Raw genomic sequence first — 13,289 nt, 5'->3', positions numbered from 1 at the left:
ACCAACCTGCTCAGTGGTCGAGCAGCGCAGTGGGCTACGTCTTCTTGGTCCATGGGGGCCAGCTACTGTAACTCTTATAGAGACTTTGTCGCAGAGCTACGTAAGGTTTTCCACCATCCGGTAAGCGGTCGGGATTCTGACTCACGACTGAATAACATCCAGCAGGGCGGCGCCAGCGTCACAGATTACTCCGTCGACTTCCGCCTGGCTGCCGCTGAGAGCGGATGGAATGACCAGGCCCTGCGTGCCACTTTTCGTAGAGGATTGAGCGAGGCGGTGAAGGATCAACTTGCTACCCGAGAAGAACCCTCATCTCTGGATGACCTCATTGCTCTCGCTATCCGCATTGATGGACGTATCCGGGAGAGAAAGCGTGAGAAGGCCTTGCGTGGAACTTCCTTCAATCCCAGAACTACCTCTGCGTCAGACCGAACCGCTGTTCCCGTTTCCCCGGCCAATCCCTCCTCTGACTCTTTCGCGACAACGCCACCTGGGGATGTAGAAGAGCGGATGGAGGTAGGACGTGCTAGACTTACTCCTGCTGAACGGGAGAGCCGATTCAAGGCAGGTCTTTGCCTGTACTGTGGTCTTAAGGGGCACCGACTCCGCGACTGTCCCTCACGGCCAAAAGATTAGGCTTACCAGGACCAAGGGAGATCCTAGTAAGCCGCCTTTCCTTCTCCCGTGGGTCCGAATCTCGCAGCCATCTTGTTCCTATTGCTTTAGTCTGGGCGGGCCAGAGACTTTCCCTTGGAGCCCTGATTGATTCCGGAGCAGATGATAGTTTTATGGACCTTGACTTTGCCTCGCAGGCAGACATTCCCCTTGAGTCTCTTGGGACCCCCATTGATGCGTTTGCCTTGGATGACCGGAGATTAGCCTGTATCACACAGCGGACCGTCCCCGTTACTCTCACCGTTGCAGGTAACCACACAGAGACAATGCAATTTTACATCATACGTTCCCCGCTTAATCCAGTTATCTTGGGACGCCCCTGGCTCAGACACCATGAACCCCACATCTCTTGGTCCACAGGCACAGTCCTTGGATGGGGCTCTACTTGCCATGCCCAATGCCTTCGTGCAGCTCCTAGTGCTACGCCTTTGAGCTCGCCTACTCCCCTGCCTCCTGATCTCTCCTCCGTGCCCCCTGTGTATCATGACCTTGGTGAGGTATTTAGCAAGACCCGTGCTAAGTCACTCCCGCCTCACCGCCCGTATGATTGCGCCATTGATCTCCGTCCTGGGGCTACTCTTCCCAGTAGCCGCCTCTACAACTTGTCACTCCCTGAGAAGGCGGCCATGGATGACTACATCACCAAGTCCCTTGCTGCAGGTCTCATCAAGCCCTCGTCTTCCTCTGTTGCTGCAGGGTTCTTTTTTGTGAAGAAGAAGGACGGGGGACTTCGACCTTGTATTGACTACCGGCAACTGAACGCAATCACCATTAAGAACAAGTACCCGCTTCCACTTATGAGTTCGACTTTTGAGCCTCTCTCACAGGCGACCATCTTCACCAAGCTAGACCTGAGGAGCGCTTACCACCTCGTGCGAATCAGGGAAGGCGATGAGTGGAAGACCGCCTTCAAAACACCCCGAGGCCACTATGAGTACTTGGTGATGCCGTTCGGACTCACAAACGCACCAGCAGTGTTTCAGGCGTTTATGAACGACGTACTCCGTGACATGTTGGATGTGTTTGTCGTCGTTTACCTGGACGACATCCTCATTTTCTCCCAGTCTCTTGAGGAACACGTCCAGCATGTTCGCAGGGTACTGGAGCGCCTCCTCCAGAACCAACTCTACGTCAAGGCGGAGAAGTGCCTGTTTCACTCCCCCTCTGTGGATTACTTGGGATTCATCGTAGAGAAGGGACGGACCAGAGCAGATCCCCGCAAGGTCCAGACAGTGGTGGACTGGCCGGAACCTACCAACCGTAAGGAGCTGCAGAGTTTTCTAGGGTTCGCAAATTTCTACCGGAGATTCATTCGCAACTACAGCCAGCTGGCAGAACCGCTTACTGCGTTGACCTCCCCAGCCAAACCCTTCATCTGGTCTCCTGCTGCCAGCTCTGCTTTCCAAGTCCTCAAGACAAGGTTCACCTCGGCCCCAGTGCTGCTCCATCCTGACCCCAAGAGACAATTCGTGGTAGAGGTTGATGCCTCGGATTCAGGCGTAGGGGGGGTGCTCTCCCAGCGGTCGGCTGAGGACCAGAAACTCCATCCTTGCGCCTTTTTCTCCCGCCGATTTCTGCCGGCCGAGCAGAATTATGACGTTGGAAACCGGGAGTTACTGGCTGTAGTGGCTGCTCTGGAGGAATGGCGCCACTGGCTCGAGGGCGCTGAGCACCCGTTTCTCATCTGGACGGACCACAAGAACTTGACTCACCTGAGGGCAGCCAAACGTCTCAACAGTCGTCAGGCTCGGTGGGCTGGCTTCCTTAGTCGTTTCAACTATGTTCTGACTTACCGTCCTGGGACACGCAACGTAAAGGCTGACATCCTGTCTCGGCTACACCCGAAGGAAGGCGCGTTTGAAGAGCCTGAACCCATCCTCCCTGCGGCTAGAGTGGTCGGTGTGGTCACTTTTGGTCTTGAGTCGGCTGTTCGCACTGCCCAACGTGCTCAACCCGCTCCGAGTAACGTGCCACCCCGTCGCCTCTTCGTCCCAGATGCTGTTCGGTCTCGAGTTCTTCAGTGGGGTCATAGCAGTCGTTTCTCCTGTCACCCAGGAGTTAGTCGTACCCAGTCGTTCATCGCTCGGCGCTTCTGGTGGCCAACTATGCGGGAGGATGTCAAGAGCTTTGTAGCGGCCTGCACTGTTTGCGCCCGCAGCAAGGCCTCTCACCAGGCGCCATCTGGTCTGTTGCAGCCACTCCCTATTCCTAGCCGCCCCTGGTCTCACGTGGCTTTGGATTTCGTTTCCGGACTACCACCTTCTCGGGGAAACACTGTGGTTCTCACCGTCATAGACCGTTTCAGCAAGGGCGTCCATCTGATAGCCCTTCCCAAACTTCCTTCGGCTGCTGAGACCGCGGACCTCTTGATGCAACATGTCTTCCGGCTTCATGGCCTGCCATCAGATGTAGTCTCCGATAGAGGTCCTCAGTTCACCTCACAAGTGTGGCGTGCATTTTGTAAAGGCATCGGAGCCACAGTAAGTCTGTCTTCGGGCTACCACCCCCAAACAAATGGTCAGACCGAGAGGGCAAACCAGAGCATGGAGACAGCGTTGCGTTGTGTATGTAACAGCAAGCCCTCCACCTGGAGTGACTACCTACTGTGGGTAGAGTACGCCACCAATTCCCTGGTCAGCTCTGCATCTGGACTTTCTCCATTCGAGGCATCCCTGGGGTATCAACCTCCCCTGTTCGACCCACAGCAGGATGAAGTGGCCGTTCCCTCCGTACAGCTCCACTTGCGACGCTGTCAGCGTGTCTGGAGGACCATCCGGACAGCACTGCTCAAGGCTGGGGAGCGCGCTCGCAGAGGGGCTGACCGGCGACGTACCCCTGCGCCGGAGTACAAGAAGGGACAGAGGGTCTGGCTGTCCACGAAGGACGTTCCCCTCCAGACAACCGACAAGAAACTCTCGCCCCGCTTCATTGGTCCTTTTGAAGTCCAGAAAGTCCTGAGCCCGGCAGCTGTTCGGCTGAAGCTGCCTTCCTCCATGCACATTCATCCTGTCTTCCACGTCTCTCGAGTTAAGCCCGTCTCCAGCAGTCCTCTTATGCCCCCGGTTCCTGAGCCTCCGCCTCCGGAATTTGTAGATGGTCATCCTCAATGGAAGGTCCTCCGGCTGCTTAAAGTCCGGCGCTGCGGCCGCGGGTTCCAGTATCTCGCGGACTGGGCAGGTTATGGACCTGAGGAGCGCAGTTGGATTTCGCGGAAGCTCATTATGGATCCCTCTCTCCTCGCCGACTTCTACCGTGCCCACCCGGGGGCGCCAGGTCAGTCGCCAGGTGGCTCCCGTAGAGGGGGGGGGTACTGTTACGTCTCGCCGCTCCACACCCGCTCTGCAGTGTAACCTTGGCCAAGGCTCAACGTCTCCCTGCTCCACACCCGCTCTGCAGTGTAAGCGTACCCGGAGCTCTGCCAACTCCACCTGATGCCTGTTTCCTCGTTACCTCTCCACTCACCTGTTGGCAATCACCTCCCTATATCTGGCTGTGTCACTCTCAGCTTGTTGCCAGTTCGTGCCGTTCCCTGGGAGAGTACTTGTGCTTGTCCTGCTCATCGAAGTTTGTTTACTTACCTGGATCTTCCCTGGAGATTTCTCTGTTGGACCTTCCTCGTTGCTCCCCTTCCCCTGTGCGCTGCTTTCCGTTTACGAAGAGGATTTCTTCACTCCAGCGTTGCTGTGATTTTCCGTTCTCCTTTGGTATCCTCCTGTTTACCCCCCCCCTCCTGCCTGGATTAAGGGCCGACTCCACTGTTCCCGGATTAAAGGGCGACTCCACGGTTCCCGGCTTAAAGGTGGACTTCACGTTTCCTGGTGAGAGTGGACTTCCTGAGTTTTCTCTTCAATAAATTAGCCTGTTGGTCCCGCTATATTGTGCCTTCTGTGTTTGTGCTCTTGGGGTCGGGTGCAAACCCTAACAAATTCATTAAAACCAAACCCTAGACCATTTTTTTAGAGTTTGCTGACATCTACAGATTAAAAACCATCTAAAGTTTAAAACGTGCCAAGTTGGTTTTGGTACTCTGTGATGTACGCATAGCAGGATTAACACAACTGCAGCTAAGAAATTCAATCTTCGGACCATTTGTTTTAGGTGTACCGGCACACCTATCCCCAGCAAACATGCCTCTTTGGGGCCCATGTGGGGCCCCTGCAGGCAGGAACAGAGGGCCCACTGTGGGCAGCCCACTGTGGGCCCCGTTACCAGCATGAAATGCGGGGCACGTGTGGGCCCCACACTAAAGGCCCCTGGTGGGGCCCCAGTGGGCAGCCCACACTCAGCCCAGAGTGTGGGCTGCCCACACTAAGCAGAGTGGGCCCGCAGCATGCCCATGGTATGCCCACACTTTGGGCTGGGAGCAGTGGTCCCACACAGGCCCATAGTGTCTCATATGTACCTGGTATGCTAGTGACATTTATTAACAGCCAGCTCAAACAAAAAAATGAAGAAAATATAAATTATACGAAGAAAGAATTTATTGAAAATTGGAAACAATTGGAATTGAAAAACAAAACTATATACCAAATTGAATGCTTTTATAAAACAGAACAACAAACATAGAACCACATTTAAACACAATAAGAACATTAGATTAAAAAAAAACATTAAATCTATTTATTTTTTGCTCCTGCTCCTTCCTCCGTCTATCTCTGGCATTTCTGAGCCAAATTTTGATGGCAGCTTCCACCTCGGATGCTGTGGCCCGGCTGCTTTTTGTCACAGCATCTGAAGAAAACAACAATTGAAATGTAAGTGCACAGTATGAGTTAGCCACAAGTGGAGCATTTAATCTAGCCTGGGATTCCATTCACCTATTGGGGTAGAGGCAAATCTCGAACAGAGATGTCTCGAAACCTGGGCAAATAAAGCCAAAGTTATGTGTATATGACCGTGTTTTTTTTATTCAGGTAAACTGACACTTTGATTGTTCCGTGGACTCAGGCGGGGCAAAATTCAAATTAAACTACCCAAATCCAACTTCTTGGAGTATTTAAAGTAATGAGGATTGGCACCACCTCGTGACCAAGCCCAAACTGAACCAGGGCTACAGGCTATATTTACTTGTGTACTGCTAGAGTGATGGAGTGTGTCAAGTTTATTACTGCACACATGCACAACATGTCAGATGTATTGCAGACTATATGAGACTACAATACGCTGCTGTGTGTGTATGTTTGCTAAATTTCTGATGGTTCAAAATTATTAAAATTGTTAAGTTATGAGTAATAGTTAATCTGTAATTAAGTTGGTTAAAAAAACAGCATGAGCTGCTCTATGGGAACATTTAAGGGACAAAAAATTAACAAAAAAACTAGTGTTCTTTCTCTTAACTATAATATGAAACAGCTGCAACAAACCAAAAAGTTGAGACGGTACTTGTCTTGTTGGATGGGCAGTTTTAGTTAAGTATGGGATGGACCGGTTATACCTTGGACAACTTGTTTACATTTTACTGTCATTTTTGAAGAGGTCTGACTATATGCAGCATTGGGCATGGGCGGTAAATAAAAAGTTTGAGTACCGCTTACCCTAAAGCAGTTGTAATCTTAAAACGTTTTAACTGTACTGTCAACAGGGGGTTGACCTCAACGGTCAAAACTGCCGTGGGCCCCGCATGGGCTAACCCACAGAGGGCCCATGTGGGCTTACTGTGGGCAAGACCACAGTTGGGCTTGCCCACAGTAAGCCCACATAAGTGCCTCAAAGGGCAAAACTGCTGTGGGCCCCGCATGGCCTGACCCACAGGAGGCACATGTGGACTTACTGTGGGCAAGACCACAGTGGGTTGCCCACAGAAAACCCTCATGGGGGCCTCAAAGGGCAAAACTGCTCTGGGCCCCGCATGGGCTGACCCACATGGGGCCCATATGGGCTCACTGAGGGCAAGAGCACAGTTGGGCTTGCCCACAATAAGCCCACATAGGGGCCTCAAAGGGCAAAACTACTGTGGGCCCCGCATGGGCTAACCACATGGGGCCCATGTGAGATTAGTGTGGGTTTGCCCCTGCCCACATTGCCCCACAGTAAACCCACACCTATCCACAGTGGGCCCGCACGGGCATGTTTGCTGGGTCAGCATTGACTGACTGATGGACGGACGGACGGACAGACAGACAGAGACAGCCAGGCCTAACTATTGTTACTACTACACCTACATACTACATAAGCTATAGTGACAGGGCTGTACGTTAACGTTTTGTGTTTGTTTTTTTTTTACTTGTAGACTGGTGCTACAGAGATTGATAGTTTTGTAGCACTGGCAACAAAATTGTAGCCAGTTGAGTATAAATCATCTGTTACAATCTCTAAAACTCTAAAAACAAGCGCAAGTAGTACAGTTCATCACGTAAACAGGTATGCGACTGGCAAATGACATTAATTTTGCATACAGAGTACACAAAATCCAAACCTTAACAAGAATTGTTCTCAGACAAACATTTTCTTTATTTGACCATAATGGTAAATTGCAGGGACGTAACAACTGTATACAAAGCATCAATATTACACTTCAAATGAGCAGTGCAAATCTCAGTAAATTTATATGATCGTACATATATGTATGGCATGTGTGTGCGCACGCGTGTGCGTATGTCCCAAATTTGCAATGTTTCATCTTTTGTTTCTTCCTCATGGGCTCGTTTGGGGTTTTTGGTTGAGCACTTTAAAATACTGCTTCTTTTTCTCTTGTCATCTAGCTAGCGTGACTCACTGTGGAAACGGCATAGAGGCAACTGCATAGAATTATGGCACTATTCCCTAGGAATTGTGGGAATTGGTGTTGGATGTATGGAGTCTACGCAGCCGGGGACATGATTTTTAATCATAAAATAGACTACAACTACTAGACTACAACTTCCGGGGTTCCATCTCAGGCAGAATTTCCTCATCAAGGACGATTTCATGAATGCAGCAGCTAAAACTTTTTTAAACATCCAGAGAAACCCCCTGGCCTGCTAGCAGAAATACTCTGACTTCACACATGTTCCGTACGCATGAATTGAAGCACTGGTATGGCAGGCCATTACAGCAAAAACATTTTACACAATTTTCCTGCACTAAAGAACACTGTTAGCCTAATTCATACTCTGTGCCTTCTAAGTCACTTGCTGCCATCTTGTCTGCAGATGTTGATTTCAGCTCACATGATTTTGACCCTTCTGTACTGAAGAGGGGTGGCACGGTGGCACAGTGGTTAGCGCGGTCGCTCACAGCAAGAAGGTTCTGGGTTCGACCCCTGTGGTTGTCCAACCTTGGGAGTCATTCCAGGTCGTCCTCTGTGTGAAGTCTACGTGTTCTCCCCATCTCTGTGGGGGTTTCCTCCAAGTGCTCCGGTTTCTTCCCACAGTCCAAAGACATGTCAATCAGGTGAATCAGCCACACTAAATTGTCCCTAGGTGTGAATATGTCGGCCCTTTGATGGCCTGGCGGCCTGTCCAGGGTGTCTCCCCCCCTGCCGCCCAATGACTGCAGGGATAGGCTCCAGCATCCCGCGACCCTGATTCTGATAAGCGGCTTGGATAATGGATGGATGGACGTACTGGTGACATCACACATCACTGCACAAGTAAACTGTATGCCGCCTCCTAGTGGCAGTAAAACAGCGATATAAAAACGCAACAACTTTTTCATAAATGGTCAAAAATGCCTTAAACTTTTCTTACGTGCTCTCAGTACAACCTGCCAACGAATGCACATATTTTGAATTGTGTTTTCTTATCCTTTAATACCGGTGCTTAGAACATAAGTTCAACATATGCCTGCTTCAAACAGCCTCATAGTGCCAGTGATACTGCAAATACACACACACACACACTTGCTTGCTTTAGGTTGTCCGTTGTGTCCGATGATGACAATCCTGCCTCTGTCTCTTGTGAGTCTTCTTATGGCTGTAAAGCCCAATCCGCGATCCACAATGTCTGCCACAGACAGAACAGGTGAAATCACTGACTGGGGGTGTAGGTGTGGTACTGGCTTCATGTCTCTTCAGACGTCTCCTGGTCCGTCGATCACCGCGGTCCTTCTCGAGGTTTTGCACCCCTTGTTGATAGAGCTGCTGCCAGATGGAGCGTTGGGCGGCAGTGCCCTCCAGCTGGCTCGGGTTCAGGCCAGACTTTTTTATGATGATCTTCAGTTGGTCTTTGTGCCATTTTCTGGTCCCCTGCCAAGCGGCGGCCAAGATGTAGCTGGCCATACAGCACTTTACGTGGTAAGCGCTCCTTTGGCATCCTGATGACGTGACCGAGCCAGCGAAGTTGGTGCTGGGTGACAGTAGCCTCCATGCTGATGCAGTTGGTCTTGCGGAGTATTTCAGTATTGGGCACTCGGTCACGCCAGGCTATCCTCGGGATGCATTGTAGGCATCTGATGTGGAAGGCCTCAAGCATCCTGAGGTGGTGGCTGTACAGGGTCCATGCCTCACAGCTGTAGAGGAGAGTCGTGATGACAATTGCCAAGTAGACAGATATTTTGGTGTGGAGGTTGAGGTCTTTGTTTTGAAAGACCCTTCTCCTAAGTCTGCCAAAAGAGGATGACGCTTGTTTAATCCGGTTTTGTATCTCCCTGTCGATGCTGCAGTCGTCAGAGAGGAAGCTGCCCAGGTATTTGAAGGATTCCACTGTTGCAAGTGGTTTGTCGGAGATGGTGAAGGTTGGTGAATGAGATGGAGGAGTAGATGCCCACTGGCATACTACTTCAGTCTTTGCCACATTTATAGAGAGCTCCAGCCTACCATACGCCCTTGCAGCAGCTGCAAGTGTAGCTTGTAGGGCCTCAGATGTGTGGGCCACAACTGCACAGTCCTCTGCGTACTGTAACTCGATGATGTGCTCAGATGTCATTTTTGTGACCACTTGGAGCCTACGGATGTTCAATAGGTTTCCATCTAGTCTGAAGTCCACAGTAACCCCACTGTCCTTCCTGATTTCCTTGTGGAGCAGCAATGTCACACACAGGAGGAATATGTTGAAGAGAACTGGAGCAAGGATGCACCCCTGACATACCCCGATGCACACACGTGCCATCATCTCCACATGAAATCTTTGAAGGATGTTGACAAACTTTCGTGGACAGCCAAACTTCAGGAGGATGTTCCATAGGAGGTCCCTGTTGACTGTGTCGAAAGCCTTTGACAGGTCGATGAAGGCTATGAAGAGGTTCTGATGTTGCGCCCTACACTTCTCCTGGAGTTGCCATGCTGTGAACACCATGTCTACAGTACTCCTATTCCTCTTAAACCCACACTGTGACTCAGGCAACAGCTCCTCTGCGATGTTTTTTACCAGCCTGTGTAGCATGAGTTTGGCCAGGACTTTTCCAGCAACAGCCAGTAGTGAAATTCCACGGCTGTTGCCACAGAGGGACTTGTCTCCTTTGCCTTTATATATGGAGATGATGTTAGCATCCCTCCAATGAACCTCTTCAAAGGTTGGTGGAAGGTCAAGGTCTTGGATGGTGGGGCGGACAGGTAGTTCATCCAAGATCGAGGGATCTGTTGGGGAGGGCTGGTTCAAGAGTCTCAAAATGTTCTGCCCATCTTTTTGTAATGAGTTTCTGGTCCTGTATGAGGGTGGTACCATCATCACACTTCAGGGGGGAGACAGAGCAGTTTCTTGGGCCGTAGATGGTTTTCACTGCATCATAAAAGTTGTGCATATCATTTCTATCGGCATGGGTTTGTATTTCATTTGCCTTCAATATCCACCACTCATTCTGCAGGGCACGCAATTTTGACTGTACCTCTCTCCTGGATGCTTGCCATTGTTGCCGGAGTGTAGCTGATGTGGAATTGTTGAGGACAGCACTGTGTGCTTTATGCATGCCTTTGAGTATGAAAGTTGTTGTGCCTGTGTTGTCATTGAACCAGTCCTGGTGTTTTCTGCTCTTGTAACCGATGGATTGGGATGCTGCCTTGTAGAGTCTGGAGCTCACGGAAGACCATTTCCTGTCAATGGAATCATCTGTGCTCAAGAGAAGCTCAATGTCTTCCAGGTTTTCAGCCAGAGAGAGGCGGAGATTGTTCTGGACCTCAGCCTTTTCTAGCCGGGTGCAGTCAAGCCTCTTCTTTCCTGACCTTTGGAGACGAACAGCAGGGCGTACCTCCACCTGGAGCCTGGTCATGATGAGCCGGTGATCTGTCCAGCACTCAGCACCTCTCATTGCACGAGTGAGTAAGACGTCTTTTGTATCAGCACGTCTCGCAATAATGTAGTCCAATAGGTGCCAATGTTTGGAGCGTGGGTGCATCCACGATGTTTTGTGCTTATTTTTTAATCGGAAGAGGGTGTTTCTGATGGTCAAGCCATGCTCAGCACAGAGGCTTAGGAGGCGCAGTCCATTTGCATTGACTTTCCCAATGCCATGCCCACCAATGACGCCACTCCACACCTTGTTGTCTTTCCCCACTCTGGCATTGAAATCGCCCAGCAAAAAGATCTTGTCCTCCTTGGGTATATGACGGAGAGCCTCATCTAGTGACTGGTAGAAGCGGTCCTTTACATCATCCTCTGATGGCAGTGTTGGTGCATAGGCACCTAGGAGGGTGGCATAACGTTTCTTGGCCATACACACACACACACACACACACACACACACACACAAAAAGAACAAATGAGGAGGCATTGTCTCTATCGTTCCGGGTTTTTAGATAGCTTCCTTACCACAATATCCGTCAACACTGTTGCCATCAACAAGAATGCTAACAGTGAGGTTAGAAGATTATGACCCGCATTCTAAAAAGGCATGAAAAATGTCACCGTGGTGGTTATAATGGATTACTGAAATTACCTGGCGTGTGCACCATCTCGTCTACCCACTCGGCATGCCCCGGTGTGGGCTTATGTGTTAAACTCTAGTTTCAACATTATGCTTTTGAATCGTGTAGCCCAATTTAATTGCTACTGCTAAAAGCTTCCTAACATTTCCCCTTGCCTCGTGTGTCAACAGCGGTGGCAGCAGCTATGCTAATTCCCCTCTCTGTCCTCTCTTTTCAAACTACCTTCTGTCTTGCATCTCACTATTAGCTGTTGTGACACATAAACCGACACACATACACACACACACACACACACACACACACACACACACACACACACACACACACACAATCATGCACACTTCCCCACAGCCGGAGGACAGCCACGGGCAATACCAATTAACTGCAGTGCGCACTAAACAAAAACACCAAAACCTTCTTTTCTGTATTTCTGAAGGAAAGTTTAAAAAGAGGACGATCTAAATTCTATTCTTTTGGGGATAATATATGCCTGACAGCAACATGACGCAGGACGTCCTTATGCATGCAAGCAGACACCCACACGTACACACACACACACACACACACACACACACACACGCGCGCATATACTCACACAACTTCCGGGATACGTTTGATCTTTGTCTTCCGTCAACGTTTCATCTTTATTACTACCATCATCATTCTAACTTCCGCAGTGACAAAAGTCTTACCCTGGAGAGAACATGCTGTGTGTGTGTGTGTGTGTGTGTGTGTGTGTGTGTGTGTGTGTGTGTGTGTGTGTGTGTGTCTGTATCTCGCTGTCTCTCTCTCTTCCTGTCTCTCTCTTTCTCACACACACACACACACACACACACACACACACACACACACACACACACACACACACAGGAGCACCCTGTCTAAAAAATCGAGTGTGGGTGGTTGAGAAGAGAGCGAAGGTAGGATGGGAGTAGCGGAGGGGGTGAGCAAGGAATACGGATGAGGATAAGAGAGAGGGGGGGACAAGGCTCGGTGTTTAGACAAAAAGATCAAGGCAGGATTAGAGAGGTGAGATGAGAAAAGAGAAAAGCCAGCGAGGGGAGCAAGGCAGCAAGCGGCATAGCGGCGAGGCGGCTGACAAGAGAGGGGATGCAGATTTCCTCAGCGAATAATTTCGTCTGAATCTGAAAGTGAATGTAACAGTGGTTGGAGAGGGAATGGAGGAGGGAGGTACGGGGTGGGAAGGAAAGAGGGAGAACGAGAGAGAGAGGGAGAGAATTGTGATGAGTGAGAGAGGCATGATAGACAAGATGAATAATGGAGGGATGAACGTGTAAGGAAATGAGATGCTAAAAAGACGGAGCACAAGAGGAGACGGGGGAAGATGAGTTGAGTGAGAATGAATAAAACAGACGGAGGGCAACTATCACTCTTGGTAGAACCTGTGAATAGACAGGCCGAGCAAAATTATAGTTACTGGGGGAAATTAAGAAAGAGCACGGAAAAATAGAATATGCAGAGAAGAGAGCTATTTTACAATATGTATAATGTTAGTCCTTGGTGTTAGTCCTTGTTAAAGCAAATGAAAGTCTCCACCTTGGTAAGCCAAGTATCACGTGACGTCCAATTAAATTGGTGGGCTTTACTTCACTGAATATCCATTATCAGGTAAGACGTCAGTCACAGATACACGAATGGCACTGACTCTGGAATACACATGGAGTCTGAATCTTTGAAGTCTGCCAGTCTCTGACATGACGGTTGGAATAAACTGTGAAAACTTTTTTTTTCCCTCCCTTTTTCTCTCCAATTGTACTTGGCCAATTACCCTATTTTTCAAGCCGTCCCGGTCGCTGCTCCACCCGCTCTGCCGATC

This window comes from Lampris incognitus, chromosome 5 (assembly GCF_029633865.1).
Source record: "Lampris incognitus isolate fLamInc1 chromosome 5, fLamInc1.hap2, whole genome shotgun sequence".
NCBI classification, from domain to species: domain Eukaryota; kingdom Metazoa; phylum Chordata; class Actinopteri; order Lampriformes; family Lampridae; genus Lampris; species Lampris incognitus.
The sequence above is the reverse complement of the archived record's forward strand: the minus strand, read 5'-3'. Positions refer to the sequence as shown.